General features: G+C 35.3%; 1 protein-coding gene across 1 annotated transcript in view; it reads right to left on the bottom strand.

Moving 5' to 3' along the window:
• Alms1 (ALMS1 centrosome and basal body associated protein) overlaps nt 1–22,843 on the bottom strand; it is a 202,233-nt gene that overhangs the window by 122,285 nt on the left and 57,105 nt on the right. The gene's annotated exons all lie outside the window — the stretch shown is intronic.

Genomic DNA, 22,843 nt, shown 5'->3' with positions numbered 1-22,843 from the left:
GGATAAAAAAAAAAAAAACATAAGTTGGGCAAAGATGGGGCATAAAGGGTGGGGAAAGGAAATGTTCCAAACAGAGCAAAGAGTATCTGCAAGGTTGAGGAGACAAGAGGGTTTAGCATGAGGAAATGACAGTAGTAGTTCAATATGATTAAAAAGGCAAGTAAGGGTAAAGCTAAAGATATGAGCAGGGACCTTTTACAATATATCAAAGAGTTTTTAAATTATCCTGAGGAATTTACAATTCGTCCTGAGGTAAAACAAGGGTTTCAAACTAAAAGTAACACTATCAAGTCTGCCTTGTAAAAAAAGACTATTCTGGCTTTTATAAAAAAAAAAAAAATAGAATGGCAGAAAAGATGACCTCTTTTCTATTACTAACGCAGTAATCCCAAAAAGAGAAATTGAGAGTATAATAATTAGAATCAACAGTATTGGGTAACTGAAGAAGGATGAAGGTGAAAAAACACAAATTTCTGACTTGGCTTAGCAGACCTTCACACAATTAGAAGAAATACTGAAGGTTTGAAGAGATGATGATTTGTCCAGTGTTTGAAGTTCTGAAGTTAAGGTGCCTCTGAGACAACCAAATGAAGATATTCCATAGACAATCAGATAGAAATATCTGGAGTACAAGACACATCTAGATGGGAGTCCTATATCTGGTACTATAGAAAGTAACTGAAGCCTTAAGTATAGATAACATCTCAAAATTAAGATCACTTTTTGCACAAAGCATTATTTCCCACCATGTTTCTATCTGCTTCTGTAAACAAGCTAAGGACAATCAGTACTGTACCACAATAACTGATGCTTTTAGAAAATAATCATTAAAACTTCCCTGCCTTTAGTATGTACCATGGTTTGTATTCAGCATTAATTGAAATGAAATATGATGTTCTCTCTGAGGGAGGGAAAAAATTTTTAAAAAATTTCTTAGTTGTCAATGGACCTTTATTTTATGTATTTATATGTGATGTTGAGAATCGAACCCAGTGCCTCACACATGCTGGCAAGAGTTCTACCACTGAGCTACAACCCCAGCCTATGAAGAAGAAAATTTTTATAAATAGTGGTGTGCTATATTTATGAAAAGTAAGAGGGACATTTAAATTTTTTTAAAAGGAGGGGGGAGAACAATATGGAAATGAAATAATCAAATACTCTTAAGCTAAGCCTGAAATTACAACTAGAATGTTGTAGAAGAAAGGAAACGTCATCATCCCAGGAAAGGGAAAACCAGAAGTAAAATATCAAAAGAATAAACACAACTCTACAGGTAGGAAGGTAAATGCAAACAACAACAAAATGCCTTGCCTGGTACCAAAATGTACAGGAAAGAAAATGAAGATTGAATAAATAGAAAGTCTTGGTAATCAATCAGATAGAGTTGAGATCTGACATGGAGAAAGGAGAACATATCATCAATATTCAAGGAGAATATGAGTTGAGTTTATAGAAGATAAAAGATAGTATGAATGAAATGAGTGGCCTGAGATGGCAGCACAGGCTACCAGGCTCTCACTCTCGTTCATTCTATGTGTCTTGCATAATTTCCCTTTCAAAATTGGGATACCTAATATTGAGGCAGCCTTAGAAGGTAGTGAGAATTAAATCTGTCAAAAAAATTTTTGATTAAAAACATAAAGGGTTTGATAAAAACAAAGGGTAGAACCAAAACATATAAAACAATATATAAATATATACATATAAATCTCTATATCCACCAGCCTTCCTGAAACCACCTTGCTGAGGGTAAAGTGATTCATTTTCTCTCTACTGCTTGTAGCCCTCTTCTTGCTTTTAAAATAACTTCAAATAAACAAAAAACAGAATAATAGCTCTCTGGCTTGCCTAACACATGTAAGACCACAAATTTGATCCCTAGCACAGAAAAGGAGGAGGTGGGGGGGGGATAATAAAGCTCTGATTTTAAATGTTCTCATCTTAATGTGAGGTGAGAAATGTTAATTAGCTTGATTTAATTATTGCAATGTCTACATGTATCAAAACATCACCTTGAACCCCATAAATACATATAATTTTTATGTTGAAATTAAAAATTAACTTTTAAAATGCTTTTTTAAAAGATGAAATCTGTAATATTTAAGATAGGATAGACAAGTAGACCAATGCAACTGAAAAAAGTGCCCAGAAAGAAACAAACAAAATGTGATACTGAAGTAGAAAAGCAGCTCTGAAGGGGTAGACTGCTTGGGTTCATGACTGGCATCCCACCACTTTACTATGTATGGGGCCTTGGACAAGTCATTTAACTTCTCTAAGTCTCATTTTGTTCAATGATCAAATAGAATAATAGCAGTAGACATCACCAAAAGTATAGCTATAAAATTAATATATAATTATATTAACATAAATTTTATACAATAAGTAAATGCTTAGCAAAGTAAGCAAGTAATAAATGTTAGCTATTATTATCACTCTGTGATGGGGCTGCATATTTTAGAAAAATTAGCAAAGTTTCATGGCATAGGTGTGCACGTTCTATGACTTAAGACTCCAGGGCTTATTCCAAATTGCTAAGGGCTTTACCTTGAATCTCATACCCATGGCCCCATCTGGTAATTTCTATCTATAGTCAAAGACTATTCAAAGATAATGTAGTATTATATTAAAAATTAAGAAATCCAAGCAAAAAAATATGAGAATGAGCTGTTCAGCAAGACTATAGTTTACAAAATTAATATAAAAAATTCAATTTTACTTCTACATACCAGCAATGAATTCTCCAAAAGTGACATTAACATTCTTATGTGTAATATCATTAAGAAGATTTAAACTTAAAATTAACAAAAAGTACAAGACTTATAAGCTGAAAACTACAAAATATTGTTGAAATGAAAAAGACCACAGTAAAAGGATAGAAACACTATGCTTATGAACATTTGATATTAAGATAGTAAAATTCTCAAAAGGGGGCCAGGGCCAGGGCTGTAGCTCAGTGGCAGAGCACTTGCCATTCCTGTGAGGCACTAGGTTTGATTCTCAGCATCATGTAAAAATAAATAAATAAAATAAAGGCATGCTGTCCATTTACAACTACAAAAAAAAATTTTTAAATAAGTTACAGATTCAACACACTATAGTATATGCTGCAACAATACACAATATGCAAGGTGAATTAAGTCAGTCACAAAGAGACTTGGTTCCACTTATACGTGGTAATTACAGTAGTCAAATTCACAGAGACAGAAAGGAGAATGGTGGTTATCAGGGACCAGGAAGAGCAAAGAATGGGGAATTACTGTTTAACACGTACAGTTTCAGTTTCATAAAATGAAGAGTTTCGTCGATGTATGGTAGTGATAATCAAGCAATGTCAATGTAATTAATACTACGGAACTATATACATAAAAATGTTTAAGGGAAGAAGATGGCGGACGAGAAGAAGGATATATTTCTTGTCACTCTGTGACCCTGGATTCAAGCAATGGGAATACTGCTTGAATGTGAAGTGAGTGAAAGAGGGATTTCACCGTTCATTCTGAACGGTCAGAATGCCTAAGAGACTTAGAAATTTGGGTACATTAAATAAAGATAAAAGATAACATAGAAGCCAATCTGGTACCAGTAGCCATGCAAATGCAGCACAGAAGAAGGGAAAATGCTGAGAAATACAATGGACAGATTTATTGGCAACATCCTGAGATCATAGAGGCAACCTGCCCTAGGTTGGTCCAGAGGCTGTACTCCAGTATATAATCATGTGCAAAGGGCAGCCCATGTTCCCAACTATATGTGGAAAGCTGATGCAGAAGCCATCCGGGACGACCACTGCAGCAATTGGAAGATCTGAAATGGGTCCATACAGGTCCTGGCAGGCACTTATCGTATGACGTAGACTGTGCTTAACAAAGCAAGAGTAAAATAAGCACAGAGTCTTGTCTCCAGGTGAATACAAGTCAGAGAGGTGCGTCTACAGGCTCACAGAAGCAGATGAAGGGGGTCAGAAATCTAGTTAAGCTTGGTACTAAGACCAGCAGCCTGGAAAAGAAGGGTCCATGGGCAGCAGAGCAAACAAAGGAGTGGCTCCCCCACTCCATAAGTGGAACTTAGGGAGACTCCTAAGGAAACTGCCCAGCCCTAGAGGTTGACTGATCTAATCTATCCAGAGCAGTCACCACCCAGCAAAGATCCTAAGACCTTACTAAACCTAAGTCCCACCTTTAGGAACTCCACCTCTGGAAAATCCTCTCAGAGAACTCTACAGCAGCCCCACCCTGGGAGCACATCATACTGGTCAGTGTAGACAAAACTCCAACTGACAGTACTTCCCATCCCACCATATCTCATACTGCTGAGAAGTGAAACTAAGAATTTTTAAACTCCAGCTGGCAACATGGGAAGAAACACAAAAAGAGGAAGGGTTTAACAACGCACAGCCCTTTTCTTGTGCTCAGCACATACATCCAGAAAAAACAGAAAAGACATACAGTTGGGCACAGACAGTGAACATATATTCTCACTGACTATTTTGATCACCTCAGTGGAAATAAATCTAGAATTTTTCATTAAGAATCTCATTTTCCTTTATTTATGTGCATTTGTGTGAATAGTTCATGAATATTTATACATATACATATCTGTTTCCTTTTTCTCATCTGTAGCATTTTTTAATGTAGTTATTTTTCCTTGTCTTTTGAGGATAAGGAGTTTTTTATTAGTACACTTTGGTTTAGTTTCATAATGTTTTTCATTTGTCAGTTTCTCTTGTTTCTTTTCTTCTCTCACTTCTTTATTTTTACTAATAGCCAAATTCTATTGCTCTCTCTTACATTCTCCCTTTAATTTTTTACTTCTTTTTTTTTCTTCTTCTCCCTCATAACCATCATATCCTAAATCTCTTCTGCATTCTCTGTGTTTACAATTTCTTTTGAAATTGTAAACTCTTTTCTACCCACCTGGCTCATTTTCTTTCCTCTTAATTAACTCTATTTTTTTGTTGTTTGTTTGTTTTGGTAGTTTTAATGGACAGCACACCTTTATTTGATTTGCTTATTTTTTGGGTGGTGCTGTTAGACAGGACACAAGAAAAGACAATTAACTCCAATTAAAATCAAATTAAAGCAAGCTGATTATTTTGACCGGTGGGGCTGCTTCTCCCAACAAAAGCCATGGGACTAAGCAGCCCTGCGGCTTTCTTGCAGCCTAGCTTTATAGCCCAGAAAGTTACACAAAGGGGGGTTACAGATAACAAAACTCTGAGGAGTATAACACCAATGCTAGTTTATATTTTTGCTGGCCCCAACATCAGAATTTATGAAGGTCATTAGAGCCTCAGAGAAGGTTATCTGGCCAGGGAAAACAAAGATTTATGAGGTGTCACTAAAGTTTTAGAGAGGGCTATTAACTGGTCAGAGAGATCCAGGCATGGGTGAGTTCAAGGCACAGGCAGGCATTCCAAACAAGTTCAGAATTTTCAGTAATTTATAGTAAAGCCAAAATTAGCTTTCATGTCTTTGTGGTGAGATGGCTCCCAATTTTAAGAGGGTATCAGACTGGGTCTATCATTCCCCTCTTTTCTTATGTGTCCCTTTCAAGTCTTTGATAGGGCAGGGGAAGAACACTGAGGGAATTTTAATCCCTCAGGTAAAAGTCTCCAACTTTTTTTTTTTTCAACTCACCCAAAACCGGTCTCTCTGATTTGACTTGTACCTGGAAGATATGAACACATTAATAGCACCACAATTACATTGATGTTTTTATATTAACCAAGTTTAGCTTTAAAAGAAATACACTAGCAAAATTTTCTTTAAAAAAACAGTTCTTGTTTAACCAGCTGTTTAATTCCTTTAAGATTACTTGCTCTAGAAACAAGAAACAAAACTTAATAAACACAATGTTATGGGTAAACTAATATTTTAATAAATCTTTGTCCTTTTAACATATGACTGATTGTAAAGACAAACTTACACAGTCCTCCTTTGTCACTCAAACTTTCTTATGTACTTCATCACATAAAGACTTTCTTATCCAGGAACACTTTTTTCTCTTCTATTAAAAAATATTTCCATATCTAGAACCTTCTAATTTCTCCTTTCCATCTGTTAACCTCCTTTTCTGTTCACATTTTGAAACAATCCTTGTAAATTTCTGAATTTAGGCAGCTTATTTCATTTGAATAAAAAGAAATATTTCATTTTACTTATAGTACTCTTAATTGAAAAAGCTGAAACTTTTGGGCTTTTGTATATAGAAATCTTCTGGAAACTTTTTTTACCTAGAATCACATCTGTTTACCAATTTATGAAAACACCATGTCTAAGTATCAGGGATGACAAAGAAACTTTATATCTTTTTTTTAACCAACTTATGAAAACATCAATAATGTTACCCAATGTAATTTAAGGAGTTAAGAGTAACTTAATGGTATATTTAACATTTAACATTTTAGCCTTGTAAATAAATCAGATATCTAACAAAAATATTCATAAATGAGTAATCCCATGTCAAATTTACTTTACTTATTTTATCAAAACATCAGACAAGTGTATTGAACAGTGTTAGCCATTTCTTCCTTGTTGAAGAAAAGTTGTAGAATCAAAGCATATCAGACATTTCATAGACATCAACATTTTATTAGTTTTTTAAACATATAGAAAAACTTCTAAGCTTAATTTTAAGACATTTTTATTTTCATCTGTTTATCCAATTTAAATTGAACCATTTAAATCACTTGAATCAAAGATATTTGGATCCATTTTAATTTTTATGAGCGCTCCTCATATATCTTCCAATTTTCATATCATGTGCATGATATATGGACATACGCACATACAGACATACAACACATAACACAAGTGTGCACACATAACACAATAGTAAAGCCTTGTAGCTTTTCACAGGTGAAATCTCCATTGCAATGTTTAAAAACTCCACAATTGATCAAAAATAGAACTTATCAGAAAAACCTTAAGCTAGGTCTATAAGATCAAAATCATGAGCTAAAAAAATACAGAAACTAAGAAAAAGCAAGAGTCCTAGAAAAAATGACCGGCCAGTAATTAGTAAATACCGTACAATTTACTTTTTGGTTTAGTCTAGTTTGAGTTCAGGTAAAAGACACCTTTACTTTTTTTTTTTCCCCCCTTAGGCCTCAGAGCAGTCTCCTACTGAGCTTGCAGGTTTCTTCCATTTGCATTTTAACATAAGTCCTGGATGAGGTCTGGAAGGAGCAAGGAAAACTGCTATTCTGAGCAGACACCTCATGCCTAAGGCATTTTTAACCTTAAGTTATAATTTTCAGGTTTGGATGTTGAAAATTATGATACAAATTTAAGATACAATTCATAAAATTTCATACCTTTCCATCTTGTTTTGGCAAAGGAAAAATTTTTCCTACTCTAGAAAAACTTGCTCATACAAAACTGAAAATAGGATCTTACTTAATAATATAAAAGCTATCATCAGAAGAAATCCCTTCAGAATCATTAAGCCACTTCCTTTGCTTTGAAGTTCCTATAGTAGTATTAAGTTCCAAAAGATAACCACACACTACGATCTATATCCAAAATTAAGCTTTAAATATTCCCAAGACTGTTGTTATTCAATGTCATTCCAATAAGTCAGATCAATCCCCAATCCAACACTTTCCTTCCCCAAGCCATACACATTGAGGGGAACAGATACCATACCATGATTTACTATCCTTGCCCAAATTAATGCACTGGTACACCTAGTGAAATCTTCCCAGGCTACCCAATTCAAAAACTGGTGAAAAAAAATGAATGATTGGGAGTTACTTGACAACTTGGAAGTAGAGTTCTTTAGTTTTCCATCCTAAATATTTAAGTTCTCTGGCATGAATTATCTGAAATCATAAATTAAACAATTACCTAAACCCAACTTTTAACTGCAAGATTGTGCAATGCTTCAAAAACCCATTCAGACCAGATTGTTACAATAAAAATAATCTTTTAGACACACATTCAGCCAAGATCATTCCCAAGAAACAATCTATAATATCAATATATTATTGCCCATGTCTTAAAGGGCCAGAAATAGATAAAAGAGACACAATAAAAAAAAGATACAATAAAAAAGACATAATGACAGAAAGGAGCTCCAGACTATGGCTGAAGACAGGAACCTTTAAAACAGATTAGGTAAGAGAAAAATCTCCCCACGTTTCCAACTCTCATTTAATTATGACTACCAGTGGCACCATACATGTCCCTACAAGTGGACCACATGTTCTCCCAGAGGGGCAACCAGAAGTGTAAAATCAAGGGTCTCGGTGTGGTGACTTTGCTGCCTTGTGTCCCCCTTTTTTTTAAGTAGACAGAGGTAGAGTAATCTTTACAGTGCAGGGAAGGAAGGTGGGAGTTCCCTGAAGCAAAAAGGGCATTGGCAGCTGCTGGGAGTCCCTCAGTCCCTCCTTTAACTTACAGGATTAGTTCCTCTTGTTTGGTCTGACCCCAGGCACCAGGCACACTCCATATCTCCTAAATTTCCAGTAGTCAGCTCTCTAAAGTTCATTTTAATCCTCCGCATGCAGTTGTTTGGAGTGCTAAGCTCCCCAAGAAAGCAGAGCAGAGGCTCCTCTAGAGTACTCCCTGGGGTGTCAAAATTTGTAACTAAAAGTTCCATTTCTGTCCTCGAAGCCAATTAATGCCAATTTAATAATGAGAACAGGGTTTTGAGAAAAACAAAAAGGGAGGTTTATTGTTTAGCTAACAAAGAAGAAACACAGGGGACTCCGCCCCAAAGGTTGTGAATCTCTTGATCTGGAAGGACAAGGGGTTTTAAAGGAGTTCCACTTGTTAATCTGGGAAATATTCAGTTCTTAGATCCCCAGCAGCCATTTCCCTCTGCAGTGGGTGTGCTCCAGGCAGCCAACTAGGAGAAGAAAGTTGCTTCCCTAATCCTGCTTAACAAAGTGGGGTAAAGTTTATCGCAGTTCCTTAAAACATAGTTCAAAGGGGTGTCAGGCTTACTTGCTTTACAACCGATTTTCATGTCCAATTTCCTTAAGTTTTTACCACAGAAGTCACACAACAAAAGGCAAAAAAAAAAAAAAAAAAAAATGTAGAACACAGAACAAAACACAAGGAAACAGAAACCTAGCACTGAAACTGAAAAACTGAGGAGCAATGGAACGTCTTGCTAAAGCTCCAAGGTAGGAGCGTGTATGTGCCCATCGGCACCTCTCTACCCTTCCAGAGGAATTCCCTACAGAACCAGTACAGAGGACAGAACGATATCTCGTTACTGTCCTGGACAGGTGTATATGTAAGCCTCGCCAGGCCACCTCTCAGTCTTCAGAAGAGATCTCCCTTAACCAAATACCATATGTTCTGAAGGCACCATTTACTTATGAAGGCCTCCTCCACCAGATGCTTGCTAATTGTTTTAGGGCAGCAGTTCACTGCAGTACTACGGGGACTGAAGGCTCACTCTGAAGCCTTGGAAGGTTTCCAGGTGCGCCTCCCTAGAGTGGCTCTCCAGCCCAGAGCCCTGGAGCGAAGGTCCAGCTTTAGAATTTCTAGCAGTCTGGTCTTATGGTTTGGTCTGGCAGGTTCATCTTGCTGGGGCCTCCAAAATGTTAGACCAGGATGCAAGAAAAGACCACTGACTCTAATTAAAATCAAACTAAAGCAAGCTGATTATTTTGTCCGGCCGGGCTGCCTCTCCAGACAAAAACCACGGGAATAAAATAGCCCTGCAGGTTTCTTGCAGCCCAGCTTTATAGCCCAGAAAGTTACACAAAGGGGGGTTACAGAAATTAAAACTCTAAGAAGCATAACACAAATGTTAGTTTATATTTTTGCTGGCCCCAATATCAGAATTTATGAACGTCATTAGAGCCTCAGAGAGGATCATTATCTGGCCAGGGAAGGCCAAGATTTATGAGATGTCACTAAAGTTTTAGAGAGGGCTGCTATCTGGTCAGAGAGAGCTAGGCATGGGTGAGTTCAAGGCACATGAGTATTCCAAGCAAGTTCAGAATTTTCAGTAATTTATACTAAAGCCGAAATTAGCTTTTCATGTCTTTGTGGCGAGATGGCTCCCAATTTTAAGAGGGAATCAAACTGGGTCTATCAGTGCTAAGGATCGAACCCAGTACCTCACACGTGGTAGGCAAGTGCTCTGCCACTGAGCCAGAGCTGCAGTCCATTAACTCTACTGTTAACATCTTTTAGCACTAATTGGCTTATATATCACCTGACCTCACTATTAATGCTGCTGCGATGATTACTGGGTGGATGCTATAGGTGACTTCTAATGTTTGATTTAATGCCAATATAATACATGATTACTTACTGCTTTTACTGATGGTAATTGGTGATCCAACCATTTCTGTTTATTGTACCAATTAACATTGTAGATATCATAGTAGGAACTAAGTATTTAGTTCAATGCTATAAATTGTTTGCTTTGATTGTTGCAATTATTTTTCTCCTCCTAATCTGTGAGGTACTGTAAACCTGCACAGACACTACAAGTTGATAGGGTAGAAACTCTGCTACTTCAGAACCACACTGTTAGAGATGGGTATGCACACAAACAATATGAAAAAGCAAGAGAACAAACCATCCCAAACAACCCAAAAGGTCTCAACAACAGACTCCATGATACCACAATGGAGGAATATCAGAGAAGGAATTTAGAAAGTTCATAGTGCAACTGTTCTACAAGCAAATGATGATGTAAGGAGTGAAATCAGAGAGAAAATACAGAAGTGAAAGATGACTTTGACAAGAAGATAGAGATTCTGAAGCTATTCCAAAGGCGGGCCAAAGGGAGGCAGCATCTTGTTTAGTTCTAAAACCCAGATCTCATGTAGTCGGAATACTGCATCTCAGAGAGTATAAGAGTACCACATACAGCTGATTTCTGCAGAAATCACCAGCGCTGTGACCTCCATGCAGGACTCAGAGCCTCAGTGATCAAGCAGGACACCAGAACCCTGGCTCCCAAAACCCAAAGCCCGCAGTTGTAGCTCACGCACGGCTCTCAAGCTACTTAGCAGGTTCACCTATCAGCACCTCTGCAGAACTCCAGAATGTACTCGGTTCATAACGTAGGTCACTCAGCTACTACCTATCGACAGCAAAACGCCCAGTTCTCCCCACCTCACCAGACAACCCAGCCGTGGAAGCAGACCAAGTGCATCTTGGATGACCTTTCCTGCCATATTTGGTGGGGGAAGCTCTCAGATCTGATCTCCATTTGACCAGGAGGGATCTTGGAACCCTAAAGAGCACTACAAACCTATAGAGTGAAAACAATAACACCCCAGACCAACAGAGATGGAAAAAAAGGACACAAGAGAATCATGAAAAGACAAGGGAAGTAAGTACCACAAACAAATCAAGGCAACACATCATTAGAATCATTGGCAGACACAGGAGAAAAAATTACAGACAAAGAGTTCAAGATATACATGGTTAAATGGTCTGTGAACTCAAGGAAGATATAAGAGTAAACCCAAGCAGTGAAAGATCACTTGAACAGTGAGCTACATAAAGAAATCCAAGAAGCAAAAGATCACTTCAACAGGGAGAGGTTCTTTTAAAAAAGAGAGAGAGAGAGATCCTTGAAATGAAACAAACAATAAACCAAATTTAAAGCTCAAATGAAACCATCAACGACATAGTACACCACTTGGAAGACAGGACATTAGACAATAAAGTTAAAATATATAATCTTGAAAACAGCTTAGATCACACAGTGATAATGTTAAGAAACCACAAGCAGAACATTAAAGAAATATGGGATAGCATTAAAAGACCAAATTTAAGAGTTATTTGGATAGAGAAAGGCATAGAGGTCCAAACCAAAGGAATGAACAATCTATTCAAAGAAATAATATCAGAAAAATTTCCTAACATGAAGAATTGGAAATCCAAATTCAAGAAGCCTACAGGACATCCAAATGTACAAAATCACAACAGATCCACACCAAGGCACATTATAATAAAAATGTCCACAATAGAGAATAAGGAGAGATTTTTAAAAGCCATGAGAGAAAGGAATCAGATTACATATAGGGGAAAAACAATTAGGATAACGGCAGATTTTTCAACACAGACTCTGAAAGCTAGAAGATCCTGCCTGGAACAACATATATCAAGCTCTGAAAGATAATGGGCCAACCAAGAATCTTGTATCCAGCAAAATTAAGCTTTAGAGTTAAAGATGAAATAAAAACCTTCCACAATAAACAAAAGTTAAAAAAGAATTTATAGCTAGAAAACCAACATTATAAAAAAATCCTTGGCAAAATATTCCATGAAGAGAAAACAAAAAACAAAAATGAAAATCAGAAAAGGGAGATAGTATCCTAAAGGAAAAACTAATCAAAGAAGAAAATTAACTCAAGCTAAATAAACAAAAATAAACAAGTATGGCTAGAAAAACAAACCATGTCTCAATAATAACCCTGAATGTTAATATCTTAAACTCACCAATCAAAAGAAATAGGCAAGCAGACTGGATTTAAAAAAAAAAAAAGACCCAACAATATGCTGCCTACAGGAAACTCAGCTGATAGGAAAAGACATACATTGACTGTAAGTGAAAGGTTGGGAAAAATCATGCCACTCAAATGGACTGTGAAAGCAAGCAGGGGTTTTCATTCTCGTATCAAATAAAGTAGGCTTCAAGCCAAAATTAATCAAATACTACTCAAGGGAACCATATACCAACAAGACATAACAATCATAAATATATATGCCCCAAACAAAGGTGAAGCTATGTTCATCAAACAAATTCTTCTCAAATTGAAGAGTCAAATTAACGACAACACAATAATCTGGGATGACTTTAACACACTTTTCTCACCATTGGATAGATATTCCAAACAAAAGTTGAATAAAGAAACTATAGAACTCAATAATACAATGAATACCTTAACTGACATTTATAGAATATTTTAACCTGCATTAAGTGGATACACTTTCTTCTCAGCAGCACATGGATCTTTCTCTAAAATAGACAGTATAATATGCCACAAAGAAACTCTTAGCAAATACAAAAAAGTAGAGATATACCATACATTTTATCAGATCATAATGGAATGAAATTGGAAATCAATGACAAAATAAAAAATAAGAATTTCTCCATCACCTGGAGACTAAACAATATGTTACTGAATGAACAATGGGCTACAGAAGACATCAAGGAGGATATTAAAAAATTCTAGTGGTAAATGAGAACACAGACACAACATATCAAAATCTCTGCAACACTATTAAAGCAATACTAAGAAGAAAATTCATTAAAAGAAAAAAAAAGTCAACAAACAAAGGACCTCACACTACATCTCAAAGCCCTAGAAAAAGAACAAGAAACCAGCAGCCAAAGCAATAGAAGGTAAGAAATAATTAAAATTAGAGCTGAAATATAAACAAAAGAAACAACTGAAAAAATTGACAAAACAAAAAGTTGGTTTTTTTAAAAACAGATAAAATTGACAGACCCTTAGCTACACTAACAAAGAAGAGAGAAAACTCAAATTACCAACATACATGATGAAAAAGGTAATATCACAATAGAAACTACAGAAATATGTTTGAAAATTTATACTCCAAGAAGACATTGAAGGCATCAACAAATTTCTTAAGTCATACAATTTGCCCAGATTGAATCAGGAAGATATACACAATTTAAACAGACCAATATCAAGTGATGAAATAGAAGACACCATCAGAAGCTTAGCAACCAAGATCAGCAAGAAAAGCCCAGGACCAGATGGATACACAGCCCGAGTTAGTTTAAAAAACTAATACCAACGCTCTACAATTAATTTCAGGAAATAGAAAAAGAGGCAGCACTTCCAAACTCATTCTATGAGCCAATATCACCCTGATCCCAAAACCAGGCAATGACACATCAAAGAAAGAAAACTTCAGACCAATATCTCTAATGAACATAGATGCAAAAATTCTCAATAAAATTCTGGCAAATGGAATACAAAAGCATATCAAAAAGATTGTGCACCATGATCAAATGGGGTTCATCCCATGGATGCAAGGTTGGTTCAACATACGGAAATCAATAAATGTAATTCATCACTTCAATAGACTCAAAGATAAGAATCATAAGATCATCTCAACAGAGGCAGAAAAGCATTTGACAAAAAAAAATAGCACCTTTTTATGTTCAAAACACACAAACTAGGGATAATAGAAACATATCTCAACATTGTAAAGGCTATCTATACTAAGCCTCAGGCCAACATCATTCTAAATGAAGAAAAATTTAAGGCATTACCTTTAAAAACTGGAACAACACAGGGATGCCCTCTTTCACCACTTCTATTCAACATAGTTCTTGAAACACTGGCCAGAGCAATTAGATAGACAAAAGAAATCAAAGGGATATATATATAGGAAAAGAAGAACTTAAATTAGCACTATTTGCTGATGATATGATTCTGTACCTAGAAGACCCAAAAACCTCAACCAGAAAACTTCTAGAACTAGTAAATGAATTCAGCAAAGTAGCAGGATATAAATCAACACCCATCAATCAAAGGCATTTCTATATATCAGTGACAAAGCCTCTGAGAAGGAAATGAGGAAAACCCCATTTACATTGACCTCAAAAAAAAAAAAAAAATAAGATACTTAGGAATCAACTTAACAAAAGAGGTGAAAGATCTATACAACGAATACTACAGAACCCTAAAGAAAGAAATCAAAGAAGACCTTACAAGATGGAAAGATCTACCTTGTTCTTGGATAGCAGAGTTAATATTATCAAAATGACCATACTACCAAAAACACTGTACTATTTAATGCAATTCTGATCAAACTCCCAATGGCAGTCCTAAAGAAATATAAAAAGCAATCATAAAATTAATCTGGAAAAATAAGAGACCCAAAATAGCTAAAGCAATCCTTAGCATGAAGAGTGAAGCAAGTAGCATCACTAAACCAGACTTTAAACTATACTACAGAGCAATAGTAACAAAAATAGCATGGTATTGGCACCAAAACAGACTGGTAGACGAATGGTACAGAATAGAGGAAATAGAGACTAACCCACAAATTTATAATTATCTTGTATTAAACAAAGGTGCCAAAAACATGCTTTGGAGAAAAGATAGCATCTTTAACAAATGGTGCTGGGAAAACTGGAAATCCATATGCAAAAAAGGAAACTAAACCCATATCTCTCACTATGCACAAAACTCAACTAAAAATGGATCAAGGACCTAGGAATTAAACCAGAGACTCTGTGTCTAATAGAACAAAAAGTAGACCCTAATCTTCATCATGTGAGATTAGGACCCAACTTCCTTAATTAGTCTCCTATAGGGCAAACATTAAAACCAAGAATCAATAAATGGGATGGAATCAAACTAAAAAGTTTTTTCTCAGCAAAAGAATCTGTGAGGTGAACAGAGAGCCTACATCCTGGGAATAAATTTTTAATACCAACACTCTACAATTTATTTCAGGATCTCTAGAGTATATAAAGAACTCAAAAACCTAAGCACCAAAAAAAAATAAATAACCCAATCAACAAATGGGCCAAGGACCTGAATAGACACTTGTCAGAAGAGGATATACAATTAATCAACAAATATATGAAAAATGTTCATCATCTCTAGCAATTTTTGAGAAATTAGAGAAATGCAAATCAAAACTACTGTTAAGATATCATCTCACTCCAGTCAGAATGGCAGCTATTAAAAAGACAAACAACAGTAAGTGTTGGCAAGGATGTGGGGAAAAAGGTACTTTCATACATTGCTGCTGGAACTGCAAATTAGTGCAGCCAGTATGGAAAGCAGTTTGGAGATTCCTTGGAAATCTGGGAATGGAACCGCCATATGACCCAGCTATCCCTCTCCTGGGTCTATACCCAAAAGACTTTAAAAAAGCATACTACAGGGCACAGCCACATCAATGTTTATAGCCACACAATTCACAATAGCTAAACTGTGGAGCCAACCTAGATGCCCTTCAGTGGATGAATGGATTAAAAAAAATGTGGCATATATATACACAATGGAATTTTACTCAGCAATAAAAGAGTAAATGGATGGTGTTGGAGAAGAAAATGCTACGTGAAGTTAGCCAATTCCTAAAAAAACAAATGTCTAATGTTTTTTCTGATATAAGGAGGTTGACTCATAGTGAGGTAGGGAGGGGGAGCATGGGAGGAATAGATGAATTCTAGATAGGGAAGAGGGGTGGGAGGGAAAGGGACGGGGCAGGGGATTAGCAAGGATGGTGGAAAGTGATAGACATAATTATCCAAAGTACATGTATGAAGACACAAATTGGTGTCAACATACTTTATATAAAACCAGAGATATGAAAAATTGTGCTGTATATATGTAATAAGAATTGTAATGCATTCCACTGTCACTTATTTTTTTTAAAAATCAATTTAAAAAGGGTAAATCAATCCAGATATTAACTGATTTCTAAAATCTAGGAGATCTTAGAATAATACATACCAAGCTCTGAAGAAAACAGATGCCAATCAAGAATACTGTACCTAGCAAAATTAAGCTTCAGAATTGAAAACGAAATAAAAACCTTCCACCATAAATAAAAGCTAAAAGAATTCACAACTAGAAAACCTGCACTACAATAGTTTAGTGAGTACTAAACTATTTCATGAATTAGAAATGAAAATTAAAAATGAAAACCAGCAGAGGGAGGACAGTCTATCAAAAGGAGTATCAAATTCAAGTTAAATTAGAAATAAATCAAAACTTCAGGGAATAAAAATCATCTCTCAATAATAATAATTTAAATGGAGTAAACTCATCCATCAAAAAGCATAGGCTGGCAGGTTGCATTAAAAAAACAGGACTCAACAATATGCTCTCTCCAAGAGGCTCACCGCACAGGCAAAGACATGCACAGATTAAAAGTAAAAGGATGGGAAAAAAAATATCACTCACAAGAATCTCATAAACAAGCAGGGGTTTCTATTCTCCATATATCAGATAAAGTGAACTTCAAGCCAAAGTTAATCAGGAGAGACAAAGAAGTTCACTTCATACTGCTTAAGGGAATCATAGAACAAGAAATAATAATCATAAATATTTATGCCCAAAACAATGGAGCATCTCTATACATTAAAGCCTTCTCAATATCAAGAATCAAAGAGACCACAAAGCAATAATACTGGGTGACTTTAACACACCTCTCTCATCACTGGATAGATCATCCAAACAAAAACTATAAAAACAATCTACAGAAATAAAAAATACAATTAGTAATTCAGATTTAAAAGCATATATAGAATATTTAAAGCATCAATGACTGAATACACATTCTTCTCAACAGCACATGAAACATTTTCTAAAAAAGACCATATTTTAGGCCACAAAGCAAATTTAGCAAATATAAAAACACTTATCACCTAGAGAATAAATAATACACTACTGAACGATAAATAGAGAGCAGAAGAAACCAATGGTGAAATTTTTAAAAATACATAAAGGTAAGTGGGAACAGTGATATAACATATCAAAATCTCTGGGACACAACACAGGCAATACTCAGAGGCAAGTTCATGGCACTGAGCTCATACATTAAAAGAAAGACACTAAATAAATAATCTAATATTACATCCCAAGACCCTAGAAAAAGAACAATAAATCAGCACCAAATTCAGAAGAAGAAATAATTACCATTAAAGCTGAAATCAATGAAATTGAGATTTTTAAAAAATCAACTAAACTAAAAGTTTGTTGTTTGAAAGTATAAACAAAGTTGGTAAACCCTTAGCCAAAATAATCAAAAGAAACGGGGGGGGGGACTCAATTATTAAAATCTGTTATGAAAAAGGACATATAAAACCACAGACACTGCTGAAATACAGAGGACTATCAGACTTCAAAAATTTAGACTGCATTAAGCTAGAAAATCTTAGAGACACTGACAAATTCCTAAAGACATATGACCTATCCAAACTGAATTAGGAGGACATTGAAAATTTAAACAGATCAATTTTAAGTAAGGAATATGAAGAAGCCATCAAAAGACTACCAACAAAGAAGAGCCAGATGAATTCTCAGCAGAGATCTACCAAATCTTTAAAAGAGAATAAACAACCAATCCTCCTCAACATTTTCACAAGCTAGAAAAGGAGGAAATCCTTCCAAATTCATTCTATGAAGCCAGAATCATCTTGATACCAAACCAGACAAAGATACATCAAGGAAAGAAAACTTCAGATCAATATCCTTGATTAACATAGATACAAAAATTCTCTTAATAAAACACTGGTAAATCACATACAAAAATATTTTTAAAAGATAGTGTACCATGATCAAGTGGGGTTCATCCCAGGGATGCAAGGATGGTTCAAAATACAAAAATCAATAAATGTAATTCACCACATTAGGAGACTTAAACATAAGAATCACATGATTATCTCAATAGATGCAGAAGAAGCATCTGACACAATACAACATCCATTCATGTTTACAACACTCAAAAAATAGGAATAGAGGGAACACACTTCAACATTGTAAGAGCTATATAAGACAAACCTAAGGCCAACATAATTCTAAACAGAGAAAAACTGAAAGCATTCCCTCTAAAAACAAGAATGAGACAGGGATGGCCAATTTCACTACTTCTATTCAACATAGTCCTTAAAACTCTAGCCAGAGCAATTAGGCTGAAAAAAGGAAATTAAAGGAATACGAATAGGAAGGAAAAGAACAGCTCAAACTATCTCTGTTTGCCAAGGACATGACTTTATATTTAGAAGACACAAAAAACTCCACCAGAAAACTTCCAGAATTCAAATGTATTCAGGAAAGTAGGATGTGAAATTAACATCCATAAATCAATTGTATATCTATACACCAATGATGAATCAGCTGAAAGAAAAATTAGGAACACATCACATTCACAATGGCCTCAAAAAAGGGATCAATCTAATAAAAGAGGTAAATTCTATGAAAATTACAAAACACTAAATAAAGAAGTTGAAGACAACCTCAGAAAATCAAAAGACCTCCACGTGCTTAGACAGGCAGAATTAATATTGTCAAAATGGCCTTACTACCAAAACTGCTATACAGTTTCAATGTAATTCCCATCAAAATTCCAATGATCTTCTTCCTAGAAATAAAAAAAGGCAATCATGAAATAAATCTGGACAGAGGCCAGAATAGCTAAAACAATCCTTAGCCAGGAAAGTGAAGCAGATGCATCACAATCCCAGCCCTTAAAATATACTACAGAGCTACAGTATCAAAAACAGCATGGTTCTGGCACCAAAACAAACAAGACCACCAATGGAACAGAATAGAAGACACAAAGACAAGCCCACAAAAATAAAGTTATCTCTTACTGGACAAAGGATTCAAAAACATACATTAGAGAAAAAATTAGTTTTTTTCCAACAAATGGTGCTGTGAATAAAGGAAACTACAGGCAGCAAAATGAAATTCAACACCTACCCTTCTCCCTGCAAAAAACAAAATTCCTAGATGGATCAAACACATAGGAATTATACCAGAAACTCTGCACGTAATAGAAGAAAATGTAGGCCCAATACCTGAGCATACTGGATGAGGAACTAACTTCCTTAATAAGATTCTGAAAGTGCAATCAAAAAATAAATAAGTTGGATGGCATCAAACTAAAAAGTCTACAGAATGGGAGAATATCTTTGCCAACTGCACCTCAAATAAAGCACTACTTTTCAGTATACCTAAAGAACTCAAAAAGCTTAACACCAAAAAACCCAAATCATCCAATCAATAAATGGGCAAAGGAACTAAACAGACATTTCGAAAAGAAGAAATACAAATGGTCAACAAACACATGAAAAAATGTTCAACATCTCTAACAATTACAGAATTGCAAATTAAAACTACACTGAGATTACATCTCCCTCCAGTCAGAATGGCAGTTATTACAAATACAAGCAACAATAAGTGTTGACAAGGATGTGGGGGAAAAGGCACACTCTTATATTGCTAGTAGGACTCTGGGAAGCAGTATGGAGATTCCTTAGAAAACTTGGAATGGAACCACCATTTGACCCAGCTATACCACTCCTCGGTTTATACCCAAAGGACTTTAAAACAGCATACTATAGTAATGCAGCCACATAAATGTTCACAGCACAAAATTCACAATAGCTAAATTGTGGAACTAACCTAAATGCCTTTCAAGAGATGAATGGACAAAGAAACTGTGGTATATATACACAATGGAATATTAGTCAGCATTATAAGAGAATAAAATCATGGCATTTGCAGGTAAATCAATGGATTAGAAAATATCGTGCTAAGTGAAGTAAGCCAATCCCAAAAAACCAAAGAAGGATGGGGTCAAGAAGCAATATTCAATAGATTAGACAAAGGGGAATGAAGGGGATAGGAAAAGGAATGAATCTGACACACCTTTCCTATGTATATATATGAACACACCACAGTGAATCTCACCATTGTGTACATCCACAAAAAATTAACTTTAAAAAAATAACTATAGCCAAGCGCAGTGTCGCATGCCTATAATCCCAGCAGCTCGGGAGGCTGAGACAGGAGGATGCTGAGTTCAAAGCAAGCCTCAGCAATCATAAGCACTAAGCAACTCAGTGAGACTCTGTCTCTAAATAAAAATACAAAATAGGCCTGGATGTGGTTCAGTTGTCCAGTGCCCCTAAGTTCAATCCCCAGTTCGGAAAAAAAAAAAACAAAAACCTTCAACAGAAGGAAGGGAGTGAGGTGTGGGGAAAGGGAAGGAGAAGGAGAGGTACTGAGGTCTGATTTTGAATAAGATATATTCCACGCTTTTATAATTATACCAATATGGATTCTATTGTCATGTATAACTAAAAAGAACCAATAGAGTAGAAAAAAGTATTCTAAAATATAGATAAGAAAGTAACTTTTACATTATAATTATTGACTAAATTTTGTTTTAATTTTTTTAATTTAAAAATATCAGAGAGAGGCTCAAGTTGTGGCTCAGTGGTAGAGTGCTCATCTACCATGTGCAAGATCCTGGGTTCAATCCTCAGCATCACATAAAAACAAATAAATAAAATAAAGGTATTGTATCCGATTACAACTAAAAAGCAAATATAAAACAAATCAGAGAAAATGCATTTCATCAAAACTAAAAATGCTGTAGTTCAATTAATACCATCAAGAAAGCGAAGAAAACCCATGACTTAGGAAAAAAAAAAAAGTTTAAGCAGCACACCTAATAAGAGACACATTGTACACCCAACATATTTTAAAAAACACTCAATAAAAAGATAAATAACCCAATTAAAAAATAGACAGAGGATCTAAACTGACATTTCTCTAAAGAATATCCACAAAACACCAATAAACCCAAGAAAAGATGCTCAACATCTTTAACCACTAAGGAAATGTAAATCAAAACCACAGTTAAGATATCTCTTAACAACAACCAGAGTGATTGTAATCAAACAGACAGGAATAACAAGCATTGTTGGGATGTAGAGAAACTGAAATCCTAATATTGCTGAAGGGAATATAATATGATACAGACTTTAGGAAACAATTTAGCAGTTTCTCTAAATGATAAACACAGTTCCAGGAACCAATAAATAATTTTACTCCTAGCAAAAAGAAAGAAAAACTCCATACACAAAAGCTTGAACATGGTTTTCATAGCAGCCTTATTCCTAATAGTCAAGTGTTTATATCTATTCTATCAATTATGGAATGGATAAACAAATGTGATACATCCATACAATGGACTACTATTTTCAGTAAAGAGTACCAATTCATTATAACATGGATAAACCTTGATAACATTATATAAGTGAAGCAAGTCAGTCACAAAAGACCGCTAACTTTACTGCTGCATTTACCATGAAAATGTCCAAAATACGCAAATTTATAGAAAAAGTGGATTAGTGGTTATGTAGGGCTAGGAGTGTTGAAGAGATGTGAAATGAGAAGTTATAGCTAATTGGGTTTCTTCTGGGGGAATGAAAATGTTCTTAAATTGTGGTGTGTAATTTGTACACTTTAGATGAGTAAATTGCATGGTGTGATATTTCAACAAAGTTTTTATAATAGATAGATGGCTTTAATTTGCATTGTAAATACATCATTTTCCTTCCAAAGCTCTAAATATTTGGAGGTCTAGATATTTATTAGTTGTACTTATTATCTATCTGAACACAAAAAAAGTAAAGGAGTCCTTTCTGGTCCAAGACATGAAGAGCTTCATCACTCCTATCCTCACTATGTAAACTTATTTTTCACAGCTCTGGAGGCTAAAAAAGTCCAAGATGAGAGTGTTGGCATATCAGGGTTTGGTGAGGGCCTATTCTTCATACACAATGCTCTCTTACTATGTGTTCATATGGTAGAAGAGGAAAAAAATCTGTGAGGTCTTGTTTATAACTGACACCAAAAAAAGCCCATATAATCCAATTTCCTCTCTAAAGCTTCACATCCTAATACTATCACCTTGGGAATTAGGATTTCAATATATAAATTTCAGGGTATAGAAGATCCCCATAACTGGGGAATGAGATTGATCAAATTACATTATGTGCATGCATGAATACAGTATACTGAATCCTTCTGTTATGTATAATTACAATGCATCAATTTTAAAAAGTTAAGCAAAGTCATTTGATAAACATTTTATATAACTGGAAAGAAAAAAAATTATTTGAGCTAAAGAGGACAAGAGTGGATGCATATAATCTTATAGAAAGGAAACTGAGGGGGATCGATTCTGAGTCAGAAAGTAAGATTATCTGCTAAGAGAGGAGGCAAGTGATAGAAGTAGGTCAGGGGGGGTTGAGGAAGGTGGCTTAGAAGACTTAGAATTTATGTTAAAGTCAATATGAGATGGAGCTAAATGAGTAAAAGGATTGGCAAGTAATTCTGAGA

The sequence above is a fragment of the Urocitellus parryii genome, chromosome 12, assembly GCF_045843805.1.
Source record: "Urocitellus parryii isolate mUroPar1 chromosome 12, mUroPar1.hap1, whole genome shotgun sequence".
Classification (NCBI taxonomy): Eukaryota; Metazoa; Chordata; class Mammalia; order Rodentia; family Sciuridae; genus Urocitellus; species Urocitellus parryii.
Note: the sequence above shows the minus strand (reverse complement) of the source record. Positions and strands in the feature narration are given on the sequence as shown.